Raw genomic sequence first — 15,639 nt, 5'->3', positions numbered from 1 at the left:
AATATACTGTAGGCAGGTGGTAAAGTTATATAAGCAGGTTTCAAGCCTTTCCCCTACAGAATTGATTACAGTTAGAATTATGCAGAGTACTAAAAAACTTCTGCAAGCTGCTTTACAGACATAAAATATTTAGGTTTGTGATTTATATGAATTGTGCCTATATAAAAGAGGAGTCATATCTGTTGATAAAAAGATAAAACCTGCTGCAATTTTACTATAATACATTCTTAAAACAGTCTTTACAAAACAATTTAAAAAAAACATCATTGAAAAATATGGCTGTCCTCACAAGATACAATAGGTGTATTTGTAGAATGTTTTCATCTATAATATGATTGAATTAAAAGAACCTAGAAAAGGCCTTAGAAAAAGAAACTGGTTATAAGTGTTAACTATGAAAAAGAATTCAATCCAATTCTAGTTTTAGTTAATTTACTTGTGCTACAAACTATTTTGCTTGAATTAATATTTCAATAAAACTTTCAGTGACTACAAATATGTTAATTTATGTTACATTCACCTAGCGTTTCAAGTCGTTTCGAGTGTTAACAAAGTATGTGATTTACAGGTAACTAACATCCAGACTCCATTATAATGCCACTGTATAACAGAGAAAAGGCTTTTCTACACTGTAAGTTTTAAGCTGCAGAAACATTTTTTGTATCTCAGCACAATGGTATTCTTCTCTTGACCAAGCATCCTCTAGTGTATACAGTATCTGTATTCTAGCATATTCTCTAGTTTATGCCTGACAATTGCATTGTGACTTTTGATCCTCAAGAAAATGATATTCCATTAAATTTTAACCATGGTCAGAGAAGGTTTGTATGTAAGAACTGAGAAAACAGAACCAACGAACTTCATTTTTATTTTTTTTTGGAAATTGGAAAATAGATTATTTCTGTCATCTTATTTTTTTTATGTCAGTACTGTAAACAATATTATACAAGTAGAATATCTTCAGTATTAATGAGGAGGTTCCATCATGTACAGTATATGGTAACTATGTTTGCAGGAAAATTATATATTCACACAGATAGAGATAAAGTCATTTGGATTAAATAGGCTGAAGTGTAGCATCCATTGGGGAAAGTAATCAGGCACAGATATTATACTGGATACTGGATTGGTTTAAAATGGTGCAGAAAGCAAACTGAAGGCATAATATTTTTAAATATAAAAGTAAATACATGAGATGATTAAAAATCTACATTTGATATTACTTAAGAGGCAATTTTCCATACCTTATTGCAATCTCCCTTGGCCTTCTCAATAAATGCACATTAACTGTTTTAATTTACCGCAAAATTAACAAGGCTGACCCCAATTAGAACACTAATTGTAATCTTAGATTCCACCAGTTTACTATTCTAATTAGTTTACTTCTCACGCATGCATACTGCATTAGCTCACTGGCTGTGAACCTCTGTTGAACATGCAGGCTTGAGAGTGGTACGGTAAATGTTTTTCATGCTTTGACTGTAATATTCTATAGTATTCTAACATAATTTCTTTATAAGCACTTTTCAGAACATTTGTAGTGCTGAAAGAAATCATAAAATATCTAAATAGGCAAGTAAAATAAAAAATGAGGGAAAACAATGAAAGCTACCAAGACAGAGAGACTAATGCCCAGAATAAACTAAAAAAAACAGAGGAGGAGTGGCAGCCAACGTGCCCCAGTGTCCTCTCATAACCCATCTAGATTCTCTTTCTTATTATTTTTGACAGAAAATGTTTTAAAAAGGTGTTTTCTTTTTCCATTTCTTTTTTACAACGGCCTTTAGAATTTATCACAGCAACTGACGCATGTCATTATACATTCCAGGACCAGTGAATGGCAAAATGAAAATCTGGAAATTTGCTGAATTACTGTAGCTGATTAAGACTCACAGAAATTAAATTCAGAATTCAGAATAATATACTATGGAAAATGCAGGCAGATTATCATTGCATTAGTGTGGTAGCTGGTGGTTGACTACATGGCTGTTCACACAGTTGAATACCTCGATAAGAAATAAGATATGCTTCCACTCAAGTTCCTTGCTGGTCATAGGCAGTTTATATTGAAAGAGTAGTACAATTATTCTACCTCGACCTCTAGTTATTGAGCTCGACAATACAGCATATGGTGTATTAAATCCAAAGTAAATTTGTTTCATCCTATTTATGAATGCAGCATCTGAGTAAAGTAAGAGACATACATGTCCCTTAGAGGAAAAAAAAAAGAAGTCTGTATATTTCATATTAGGCTACCTCATGTTGAGTATGATTTAAATTTCACATCACATGTTTGGTTTGTTTACTCCAGGACGATCAATATGTCTCAGTGATCCAAATTATTTTTCCCAGGATACAGAAAATGTGATACTAAAACATTCTTAAAACTTAGCTTTGAATCCTGAGTTGTAAACTGTGGGTTCAGCTGGTCAGATAATTGGCCCTTTTAAAAAAATAGTTCAAAACTAGCTCTGGAATTTTATTAGAAGATAAAAACAGAAGTAAGCTTATTTATACCCCTCACTTACCATATTGTATAATTAAAATTCTGCAAGATATACAAGATGTTTACTGAGTCATGAAGAATCAGAGGAAAACACTATTAACTTTGCTTTTTATGTGCTTCAAGCCTATTCATTCAGAGGAACTATCTGATTTTGTGTACAACACAGCACAATTTAATTTAGAAAAATATATTTCCCTTTGTGTGCAGAGGGTACGATTATTTACAATGTTTCAGATTTCCAAGTCCTGAAAATGAGTGTCTTCAACAGAACAAGATAACTATACATGTTGGTTTAGTCAAAGTTGTTTGTTGACATTTTCAGTCACTACATTCACAATCCTGCCATGCTTCTCAAAACAACAGCCCTTTAGGGATGAAGCAGAATATTGTTAAATACAGAGGTAAAACGATCCCACTCACAAACCCTGCATACTTTATGTATGTCGGTATTATATTGTATATGCATCATTTAAATCCCTTTTAAGGGGAGGATTTCCAAATATAACCATTATTTAAATTGTTTCAGAACACAGATGGAAGTATACAGATTTAAATAGACTGTGGCAGCACTATTAATCACAAACTATATGACCACTTGGTAGGAGCTCCAAAGCTGGATTATAATAGTTCACCTTAGAGTTTTTTTATGAGTTAAAGATTTCTGTATAAATCAGCACCAGGTTCTGGATATCTGAAGTTAGTTGTTTTGGTGATATTTGTTAAGGCACTCATAACAATACTATAATGCATTTTGTTTTCCTGTTTCATCCACACATTGTGTGACAACCTAAGCCCAATAAGGGATAAGATTTAATTTTTACCTAGAGAAAAAAAAGGTTTCGAAATGTTGTATGCTACCTACTTTTATCAAATAAGGAGACACATGCATACAATCTCAGAAATAAATTACTTTTGAAAACAAATGGCAATTTAGTTTCAGAGAAATAGAGGCAAAGAACAAAGGAAGATATGGAATGTCTTAGTGCTTTTGAACAAGACGGACAGAACAGAAGACAGACAGGTGTCACAGTCATCCATACATGAAAGTATAAAGTATGCAGGGTTTGTGACAGAAGCCCAGAATGAGTCCTTTGAGAGAAACTGTTAGCATTACTGGAGGGCACATGTAGCCTAGTTCCTTAAAAAAAAAATCTAAGGGACCATGGTATCCCACAGGTCATAGTGAAGGGATAATAACATGAACATACAAATGTCTATGTATCAGTGAATACATGTGAAAACGCTGGATATAACCACATCAAAACCTGACCATAGCTGGCTGACAAGTATACAGGGTATCAAGAGAAATGTATCAACTAGATCATTAACACAATCACAAAGTCATTATCAAGAAAATTCCTGTCTTTTGCAGCAGGTGCACTGATATTGTATTGAGCAGATATTATACTAGGTTGCAGAATTTGTCTTTAAGACTGTTACGTCCCAGTGGTCTATGTGTGTTTGTTGTTATGTTCCAAACTTCTGACTGTTCTGATTGTTCTCCCTTCCCCATTGGCCCACCATTACACTATTGTTTCCGTATGACATCATCTTCAATTAGCTTCTCGACCAATCACAACTCATCTTATTCATTATGAAACATGGAGGTTTTTAGATGGAGGAGGCCTTTCGTTTGACTTTGGTCCTGCTTCGCTTTTGGTTTTGCTTCAGATTTGTTGGTTTGTTGTTTTGCTTTGCATGTGTGCATTTTCGTATAGCTCGGGCTTTGTTGTTTCCCTCACTTTCCTAGCCAGCTCCATTTTGTTTGTTATTTTCTTTTCTTTGGCACCACTCTAGTTCTCTTACCTGTGTGTTATTGTGTCCAATTACAAACCAGTCACTTATTCACCTTAAAATTATCACTTTTTGCACCAACCCTACTTCCCTTCCCTCACCAGAACCCACCTGCATCCAAAAAATATCCTAAATGTTACACCCCTTTGTCACTTGGGGTTGTAACAAAGACATAAATACCATAGATCATATAGGTCATTTAAGCTCATCCCACAGATATTCAATCGGGTTGAAATCTGGGAAGTAGGGTATGCACAGCATAACTGTCATATTCTCATCTTGCAATAAAGCCAATGTTACATGAGCATCATAAAGATGTGAGTCGTTATGCTGGACTTTTGTCACATCAGGGTATCAATGTAGTGTCCTACAGTCAGGTTGCCATCCATCACTATGAGTGGCAATCTGTAGCATCTAGTCATACCTGCATAGACTGCCACACATAAACTTCACCTTTGGTAAAATTGATACAATTAGTGTCTTCTTAGTGTTCTGAATGTATGAACCACACTTACTGTACTTGTCTACCTGGGTGATCTACACAAAACCTTAACACTTAGCTGAAGAGGACACCATCTGAGGAGGTGCTCCAACAGACTTATGGCACACAGGTATTGTTTTCATGATAAGCATGGCATACCGGTTTCTTTTTGAGTTTTTCTTTTTGTTGTTTTTCTTCTTTTTTTACCAGGCTTGATATTTGACAGGCTGGACACTTTCTGCATTTGTGCTGTTGCGTGTCTGAACGATTTTATGCATGACTTTTAGACATCGTTGTAGGAATCCAGAGTCTTTGAATGCATCCTAAACAGATCCATGAAAATTTCTGTAAATTTTACTCTTCAAGGTCTGTCATCATGAATGGCCAGTCCTCAAAAGCATGCTGAATATTATGATTTTATTAAGGTTTTAAGTAGTAGGTACAGTTTCTGATCCTCAGCTTCCATCAGTAATCATAAGTTGGTAGTGCATCATTAATTTCAAGATTGACCCTTCAGGAGTTCCTTGAGCAGACTTGCAGTTTAAATGCAATTGCTTTGAAGTTCAACTACAAAGCTGCATACAGGCCTGGAGGGCAGCAGAGAGCTCTCTGGGATGTAACCTGTTATTACAGACGTGGCACTGCTCCCTTAAGGAACAGCTTCTGATGAAGTGTTAATGAAAGCATTAAAGTCCCTACGGGAAGTCTTACTTAAGAGTGATGCAACTAACAAGTAATAAAGAGTAATTTTAAAGTAAAATTGCAAGATACATCTGTGTTTCTTACATTTTCTACTGCTTTCACAGAGCCTCGGTCAATGATGTCAGGAAGACTCTTGATACAGTAAATAAACAAGGACCTATCCCCTAGAGTAGCTCTTTTCATCAATAGTGAGGGAGCCTGGAACTTTTTGGAGTTCATTAAATTCCACACAATTATTTGCCATTAGAACGTCTGCATAAGGAACCTGATGCAATCCAGCAGTTAGCAAACTGAATAAGTGTCTACCCAGGGTTCTCTCGGCTAATGCAGCAACCTTTCCCTAGCTGTTGAAGTTTAAGATTACCAAGATACTAAAGGTATTAGAGATCAACATTAAGATTTTTCAAAAGTAGAACAGGTACACTAGACAGCCTGATATAGTTAATCCTGGATTGGAACACACAGTTTTGGGGGAAGTGAAGCCACTATCATGGTGCTCTTTCACTGAATCAATAAGCTCTCATATCCCCACTTCATCACCTTCAGGGTATCGTGCATTCACATTTCCTTCCACTCCTGACTTTCTGCGGCACCATGACATCAAGCATGCACAGGCACGCTCTGGCAGCAGGGACCAGGGGATTGTTTTTTCTCCAGTACAGTTCCCGACGAGAGCCAGCAACAATGATAAAAGCGAGGAAACAAAAAGTGCAGCTCTGCAGCCAATGGAGGATGGCCTTTTGTGTAGCTTTTTTTCTTTTAGCGTTGTTGGAAATAAGATTTATTTTACATTCTTGACAACAGACCAAAAGAACAGTTTCATAACAAAACTTTAGAGCGCTTTCTAACACTGCTCCCCACTCACCCCTGCCATCTGTGATATGCCCCTCCAAGTTTTCAGTTAAAGGACTCATGAGCAAGAATCAGACAGCAGTGACCAAAGCATAGTGCAATAAAGATTTAACCATGTCAGCTGCAGCACTCTGAGTCTCTGCCTCCCCTCAGCACCACAGATCTCAGCAGTAAGTAGTTCCATACAAATGATATCAAGACATGACAAAGTCCAGTAATGCCAGGGTGTGCAGAGGCCCTAAAATCATTCAGCTGTAGTGAGGCCAACCTTTTGTAAAATGAACTGGAAATTATGGATCCTGGAACAGATCCCATAGATGAAATGACATACTCTTTTTTTTTCCTTTTGACAATACATTTCAACCTAGACTTAACTTCTACTTGTTCCTTTATTAAGTAATGATCCCTCTTGCCTTGAACATGCAAAGGTCTTAACTTGCATCCCCTAACATGATAGACAATTATGGCCAATAAAAAGTAGGAAATGTTTGGCAAAGTCTGCCACACTCCTGAAGGCTCAAATGTAAGTGTCTGCAACCTAGTTGTATTAAAGTAATTTTCTTCTCTGAAATTGAACGCGACAGCCATTTCGTCATATTTCATGTCCTTTTAGACAAAAAATAGAATATCCCTCAAAAACTAAAATATAATCTAAATATTTAATGTAAATTTCCAAGCGCTTAAAATAAAACCTTTTAATGTAAAATAATGCAACACGTCAAATAGTGCTTTCAACAAGGGTTCCAACCTACTTTCATGGACGTTATGGTTGACGAAGTGGTTCTCTTTGAATTGCATTGCTATGCCCACCAGTTCCTTGTTAGTCACCACACAGCAGACAATAGCTTCCTTTGGACTGCAGCTGCAGTGTCTTATCGCATGAGCTATCAAAGTGCCCCATGGCAGCAAGGCAGATGTCACCTTTTTGTTAATTTTACTTTGTGCTAATTCTAATCATTATTGAAAAAACAAATAAATCATGATAGATTTCAACCTAAGACAATACTATCCGTGGTTTTTGAACACAGCCGGTAGTTACAATTTTACTACCAAGCAATTCTACTAGTCAGTATAGGAGGATTATTGCTCTCTGTTTCTTCTATTCATCTAAGATGAAAGTAAAATGAAAAATAAATAGAACATTTCCATAGGGATGCGGTCTAACTTCAGGGAAATTTAACTTCACATTTTTTCTTTTATTAATGCTAAGTTGAACTGTGGGTCTCTTTCAAAACTATAATATGTGCAACAGAAATATATATATATAAATTCAGAGATCTGAAAAAGTCTCCCTTAAAGGATAGGTCGAAATAATGTAATTTGTTGAAAGTAAGCAACAGAGGATGCCTTGATCAGTGCTTTCTTAACAAAATGTAGGAAACAAAATTGGTACAGTACCAACCTATTTCACATGTCATCTGAGGATGTGATGGTTTTCAAAGGAAAACATCTTGAAATGAGTATTACTTGTAATTCCCCTGTATTTCTTTCACAGTACAATTGAACTTTACATAAGTACAATTTAATATACAAGTGAATCTGACATAAAATGTTGGGACAGCCATAGCAGCTATAATATTGAATTAAGAAATTATCATATCTTACATATTATTAGACATTACATTAGATCCTGAATACTTTTTGACTACTTTGTGTCAGTTTATCTTTACCAAACAAGTATAAAAAATGTCTGCAGTAGATTTAATGAAGCAGGCTGTAAAACACTTTTATTAAGCCAGGACAGAGCCATGAAACAACTAGCCATCTTGCAGAATGCCTTAGTTTGCCACAGGCAAAAATTTTCCTTTTCATTTGGTGTGTCAGTTCTAATTCTGATCAACTCTGATTTATGCAAACACAGGTTTCCCTGAATGATACAAACTAACAGTGCTTCTATTTTTTATTTCTACAAGCAACATTTTTGTTCTAATTTTCTCACTTACACTGCTCGAATAGCGAGGATGAAAAACCAGTTTCAGTTACACTGCCATCTGCCTTTCTTGTGTTTTATTCAATTCAACATACTTTGCAGTTTTAAAGAACCCGTGCTTTTGAAACATCCAATGTTCAATGTTTCTGTTTTCAGAATTTCTTAATTAGGAAGACTAACAAAATGCCCTAAATCTATTGTACCTAGAAAACAACATAAACTCCAGTCATGCCAATTACACAGGCTTTATTAAAGTCAATTGATTTGTCTTTGCTGTACTCTCATTACAAAAAGAACAATCTAAGATTAAATTTTAATTAAGACCCATTTAACGTACTGTCCTGATGAATAGGGCACATTGAACTGCTAATTATGAGATATTTACAGTATTTGAAAAAATGTTTAGATCTTCATTTGCATCCTTACTATACATAATACAGTATATACTGTTTAATACAGGTAACAATTTACATATATTTATATTTTATATATAATATATTTCTAGGAATCTAAAGTAAATAGTGTTAAGTTCCAAAAATGGCATACTGTTATACTACATACATATTTTGAACATTTTAAAAATGTATTAGTTTGCTAAGGTTGAAAACAAAAGAATAATATATCATTTAAAACATGCGACACAAAGCAATTTAATCCACCCCTCTGCTGAAAATTGACAATCAGCCTATATATCAATCTGGTTTCAGAATTCAGTCATGACAGAAATGACAAATGGCAAAAATGAAACCCAATCTGACATCTGGGAAAAGTTGTACGGACTTAAGCCTTCATGGCGTCACCCTCCATTATGTTTCACCAACAGCAGATGATAATCAACAGCCCGTATCCAGATCACAGGGAAAAACATCCACACACTTAAAGCTGCAAAACCAGTATCAGCCTAAAAACATCAATTTCTTCACCATTTCTCATTCTTACTGAGGGTTCCAGTCAATTGACTATTGTGCAAAATAACAAAGTAAAAAAAAAAGATTGTTAATATTTTTTAACCTAACATACCTGACAGAACAAAACATAAAATAAACGTAAAACTCTTTTTTTATTCATGTTAATTATTCCAATGCTTTGTTTCCCTGCTGTTTTGCTCATTCTCAGGAGAGTAGTATAAAGATACAGGAACTTTCACATATCCCTGTTATATATATATATTTTAATCTGTTTCGTTTTTCAAGGTTAGTGGCTCATGGCACTTTTGGATCCAATTACTATTACTTAATGATTCAAACAGGGATTTTGTGCTTGGCTGAATAGTTGGCTCCAACTACAGCACCCTAAAACAAATGCCTTCATTAGAAATGACCCTTTTATGTAAATAAGGGACACAGTGAAATCTAAATTAAGAGCATTATGAACTTAAATAATAATAATTTCTCATGTCTAACAAATACAACTCCTAAGTATTGTATTTTTCCATCCCTCTATCTTTTATCTAACCGTTTTAACTAACACAGCCGATTCCCGCAAGCAACAGGCGCAAGGCGGGATTCACACCAGAAGGGGCGACAGTCCATTGCGATATTTTACTTTTTCATAAATTCAGTTCAATATTGTCCTCTCGGGTCAAATTATCAGAATTAAACAATTCTGATAGTGTTGAAGTTTCATGAACAGAGGAAACCAAGACAAAGCTTTACCGAAGTGATGGAAGGGTTAATGTGTGAAAAAAAGAAAGGATCTGAATCACTTAAGGACATCACTGGATCTGTTTTTGTTCTAATATGATCAAATGTACTAAGTGTTTACTAAGTGTTTGTCATTCATATTAATAGCATGATCACAAATAAAAACTACTTGTCCGGAAAATTTGACTTTGTGTTCGTTTTAGAAGTGAGAGTAGTACATGATGCTAGAGATTCATTCTTCATTCTAGTGTATTCCAGTATTGACAATGCTCCTCACAGTGGAATTCTGCCCATCAAGCCTTTTTAAAAAGATTAACATTATTAACTGCTTGATAGGTTTTCATTTGTTTTCCCCAGTTAAGTTATCTCCGCCTCGTTTAACTGGTTGCAAAAATTAAAAAAGAAAAAGACCTAAATCTATCCAAAGATTCACTCTTAATATGAGAGAGCAAACTGAAATTGCTTACTGGTATCACTTTGAGTCATTTATCATTTATGCTTGCCATCTCCTTACCAAATGAACAGTAAATGACAGTACAGAGAGATTAGCTGGGAAAATAATCAATAAAACTGGAGGGGTCAAGGATATCAAAATAAAAGCCCTGATGTCATTTATTTATTGAACTGCTTCTTATGAGGCAAATTCGATATGAAACTAAATACACAAGAATCCCTTGGATGTGACAGCGTGTGTGATTAAGCCTGCCAGCAGAACCAAATATAAATAAATAGAAGAGGTAAAATGCAGATCATTATTCATTTATGTGCACTAATTTAGCTTGACACAAGCAAACAGTTCTACCTACAGAAACAAATAAAAAGGGACCAGTTTTTACATATCTCAGCATTTTGTTATCTGCAAAAATTAGTGTTTTTTTTTTTACAAATTATGAGTACCGGTGTGTTTTTAGTTAGATTCAAAATATTGTCATTACAGTGTCACATGTATTGAATAGAGCACAATCCTGATGATGCTTAGAGGGGGCAGGAAGCTGAACTCCCAACAGGAATGTGAAGAATATAGCATCCTATGGATTTTAATTGCAGCAGAACTGAGAAGCCTAACATATTTCAGTGGAGGGAAAGGGTACATTTGTCTGTATTCAGAAATAACAAACCTAACTGGAATCATGTTTCAATGATGAGTTTAAGAAAATAACACGTTATTTACAGTATGTCTAATGTATACAGTATATAAAGTCTGAAAATATAAAGAGATGTTTAAAAGAATACTCTTATATGCAGAGAAATTATGTAAAATGTGTGGAAATGTAAGACAGTTATTAAATTATTTCCATATGACAATAAAATGGAACACTATATTGCTAGTTCATGCAAATTCTTTATCCCAAGTATTACATACTGTACTGTATATGTTGACTGCAGAATGCAGTTTACTCTGTTTTATAATAAACCATTCAAACCCTGAATAACAGACCGAATGCAGGATAAAAAGACACAGGAGCAGTGAAGTCCACCATAATAAAAAGGGAAAATGCAAGAACAAAGCATTAAGTTAATTAAGTATCATCTACACAGTTTACAATTTAATGAAGAATACAATCTCATATAGAGAGATCACTAATACTGTATAACACAGTATATGTAAAGCTATGTGCTATGTGTTGGATTGACAAACCTAAGGTACAAAGACAACTCAGTAGACTTCACTAAGAAACTGAAGCAACATGCAATTAAATTCCCACTTACTAGGATATTTTTTTATGCTGATACAGTACAAATAAGATGACATGCAAAATGTACTTATATCTAATAGATTGACTATGAACGTTACGTAAAAAACCAAACAGAATTCATGAAACTCTATTAAAAAACATACACTTCTCAGCTGGTAAGCACAGACAAAAAAAAATCTTGCAGACTGAGGGAAAACTATTTCCACACAGCATGTAAGGGGATTTGTTTTCCGTCTGTACAGCGTTGACAGTCACCACATGGGCAGTCATTAATGATATATTACAATCCACTGTCTCTCGACACAGAGGTGACACGGAGCTAACCAGAAGTTTCACCAACAGATGATGTCTGTATCCTCCTCTGCGTGCTCAAGGGCAAAGTGGGACTTGTATTCTTTTCTAATTTGAAAAGTCTTTGAGCTGGCTGAGAAGAAAAAGACAGACATGCAACGCCGTGTCAATGCCTGTGGTTTTGCTTGCCATGCTGCGGAGATCTCTGGTTAGACATAAGGTGGCCAAGCACGGCAGTGGATGGAGGTGGTCTCTTTATGGAGGCTTGATCTTGTCAGTGCATGCTGACACTGGCTTTCCAACATTTTTGTTTAACATTTTCAATTCCCCTGCAATGTCAGCCATCATAAAAGACTAAACCCTATAAGGGGTAATGAGATTCTCATAAATATGGATGCAATCAACAGTGGACGTGCACCAAAAGACAGACATCTGAGCACCATTTGAATTATTCATGCATAAAGTCTGAATGCACATGATAAAAATACATAGATAGCTATAGATCCTGTTAAAAATACAACAAAAATCTGTTTAATTCTGTTATATGTTGAAGGTAGGGAAACTAATATCAACAGTGGGATTACTGCAAATCTTACAGCAGATGCTGAACTACACTATACAGTATGGCTGCATTTAATATCCACCATGAGGAAATGGCCTGCTCTCTCAGCATTACTGTCTCATTTACCTCTCTCTGATCACAAGAAAGAGAAGTAAATGCTTCCTATTCTGTGATTCCTATTATGCATTACTGAAACAAGGTTTGAACACTTAAATCTTGAAAGCGCTAAAATATTCCTTGACATTTCAAGAAGGTGATCTTCTTTCAGAAATGTATTCAGGAACTTGTACAGCATGAAAATACTCTAATGTACTAAAGTAAAAACATAAATGTAGAAGCAAGAACAAATTACCCTGAGATTCAATTCATTCTTTTTTCATCAATTAGAGAAAATTAGTTAGTTGTTGTTTATGCTTTAATTGCTACCGTACCTAAAAAATCTCTCATGAGACAGATAAAAAGAAAACCTTTATTCCCCAGAAAACATGATGCCAGACTTGATTTCCTTGCATCAGGATAGCTCACCTGTATCCTAGCAACCAGGTTGCAAACCCTGAAGATGTCTCGACCGTGCTTCATAACATTTTAAAAGCTTTAGGGATAGAGTATGTTTGGACCTCTATGGTCTTGAGAGCTTGAAACTATCAGTCTGAGAGGAAAACACTAGTGAGGCAATGCTGGCCTACAGAGCATGCACACCTCACAATGTGAATGTAAAATCTCTAAAAGCTTTATGGTTCGCTCCAGACGACAAGGGCTCTACAACGCAAGTCTCTTGGTAATAAAAATATGTGCAATTAATTGTCATTTTTCCTCAAGGTTACAGTCATTAAAAATGTAACTGATGAGAATAACTTATTAATAATTAATTTTGAAAGAGTATAATGGTTGTATTTCTTTTAGAAATGAACTTTAAAAATAGATATCTTTTTACCCAGCTGATTGCAGTTTTTTTTTTGTCAATTTAACATAGAGCTTGAAAAAAATATCTCATCATAGTATGCGCCTTGAATGTTCCTACTTAACATGATATAGTAATATGTTAGCTACAATACAATCCAGTATCCATGCATTTATTTAGGAACTTTTCACATATTACACTATGCTTTCTGTCTAGATTGACTCTGGTTTTATTCTCGCTGAGTCAGAGACAGCAGAGTATTGCAAAAGAGGTCATCCCGCTAGTGCACTACAGAATACGTGTCGCATCCCAGCACATTATTGTCCAATTCCAAACACTACTCCTCATCCCCTAATTTCAACTGTACAGTAGATTCACTTTAACAATGCTTCTGGCTGCTCCAATCATGGGATTGTGATGCACTTAATGTTCCAATACCAGTGGCAAGCTGGTCTTCTTTAAACATTAAGAAAAAAGAATTGCACTGACTAAATCTTAGATTTTCAAATCAATTTTAACAGTTCTTCAAGAAACTGCTCTTTCTCATGTTCTAGAGTTTAGAAAGCAGAGTGCTGTAATGGCAGCTTTATTTGCAAGTAATTCATGGGTAGAATTACAGAGGCATACCACAGCTGTGGCCCAGCAGAGAACAATGTATAGCTAAATCTGAACGTAATCCCACTTGTAATGGAAAACCTTTCTGTTCACATTGCTTCTGTGCTTTCTTACTCAAAGACATCTACCTCCATCTCCCTCCTTCAGTAATATATCTCAAAATGTAAACCCGATTCTGTTTGTAGCTCAGAGTTGCTTTCTTCTTCAGGAATCATAATATTAACCCTGTGCGATCTGAACTTCCCTTTAAGTCACTGATGAGACTGCATCAAGGAACTGGGAAATCTCTTATTGTCGAGTTTTCCAATTCGTTCTGAAGGTTCTCAATACATCATCACAATGTATAATACATCAAAGCTCACAATACAGATCAGAATGAAAGCAACATTAATGCCTAAATATTGAAATAAACCATGAAAAACAAAACTGCATTTGCTTGTTTCTTTTTATACCCTCATATGTCATGTACACACTGCATGAGAAATAAAAGCATTAAAGGCTGTTCTATGAAGAAGCTCATGACAAATATTTTAGAATTGTAGTCATTTAATAAAGTATTGGGAACAATCAACTCACAAGCTGCAAGATTTTCATAGATAACAGTAAGCAACATCCAATCTTGAAATTATCATAAGATTGGGTTATTTGATTGTTTTCTCTCAAATGCCATGGAATGCATTGGCACATAATGACCAATTATAAATAAGCATGTTTCTTTGTGCACTATAAAGGGGACTGCTAATTCTAAATTGTTTTGAAAATGCAGCTGTCCTTATAAGTATACAAGTGCGGGTAAGGACTGCTAAATAATAGGTTTTAGAAATTCCTGCTGGAAAACATCAACAAATAGAGCAAAAGCAAATTCAAAGTAATTCAGTGGTACAGCAAAAAATACTATATGGATATTATCTACCTTATAAGCCTAACCAATGCTGGACAGCTGGCTCTGTAGATTAAATATTTGCAGCTAACAGCATCAAAATCACTATGAATTCTGGTATTGAAAATTTCACTGTCTCCAAATGCCATGCAGTAATGGTGTCAAGCCAAGCTTTACAAATCTTAACCACGTCTTGGGTTTGTAGACACAGGCAGCTAGGAGAGCACTTATATCCGCATCACTGTGATCCACTTCATGCATGCAGGAGTCAATGCACAATGAAAGCCATTTCACATAAAACAGTATTAAACCCAAACAAGTGTGAGGGTCTGTTTATTTAGCTAGCAACCAAGAAAAGGAGCACAATATATTTTTCCAAGCTGCAAATCCCAGGTGAAATTCATTTGTTGACTATTTTCATGTGCTCTCATCGATAAAGCACACCATATTACAACTTTCTGGGTTAAACGATTTAGTTTTGTAAACGTGCTTGGGAACAAGGCAATACAAGTGATGTATAAGTCAGGAAGCAACAAAATTTGCTAAATGTAGAGGAGAAATGCTTTCAAATCCCACTTCCGATACTTCAGAAACTTAGCTGCTGTATACACATACCATTCATCCTATATACCTCAAGAGATTCTTCTTCAGCATGGTACTGTATATGTTTGGAAATAAAATCTGCTCTTAAAGAACACATTTTATTTCTATTTTCTTCAATACTGCACTATCAACATATAAACATTGAAAGCCATTCAAATAGCAGTGCAAAGGGATTTTTTCAG

The 15,639-nt window shown here is 35.2% G+C and overlaps 1 protein-coding gene across 1 annotated transcript in view; it reads right to left on the bottom strand.

The window, feature by feature from the left end:
- LOC148821136 (teneurin-2-like) overlaps positions 1–15,639 on the bottom strand; it is a 158,326-nt gene that overhangs the window by 95,065 nt on the left and 47,622 nt on the right. The gene's annotated exons all lie outside the window — the stretch shown is intronic.

The sequence above is a fragment of the Atractosteus spatula genome, chromosome 14 (assembly GCF_055471065.1).
Source record: "Atractosteus spatula isolate fAtrSpa1 chromosome 14, fAtrSpa1.hap1, whole genome shotgun sequence".
Taxonomy (NCBI): Eukaryota; Metazoa; Chordata; class Actinopteri; order Semionotiformes; family Lepisosteidae; genus Atractosteus; species Atractosteus spatula.
This window is presented reverse-complemented; position numbering and strand designations above follow the sequence as displayed.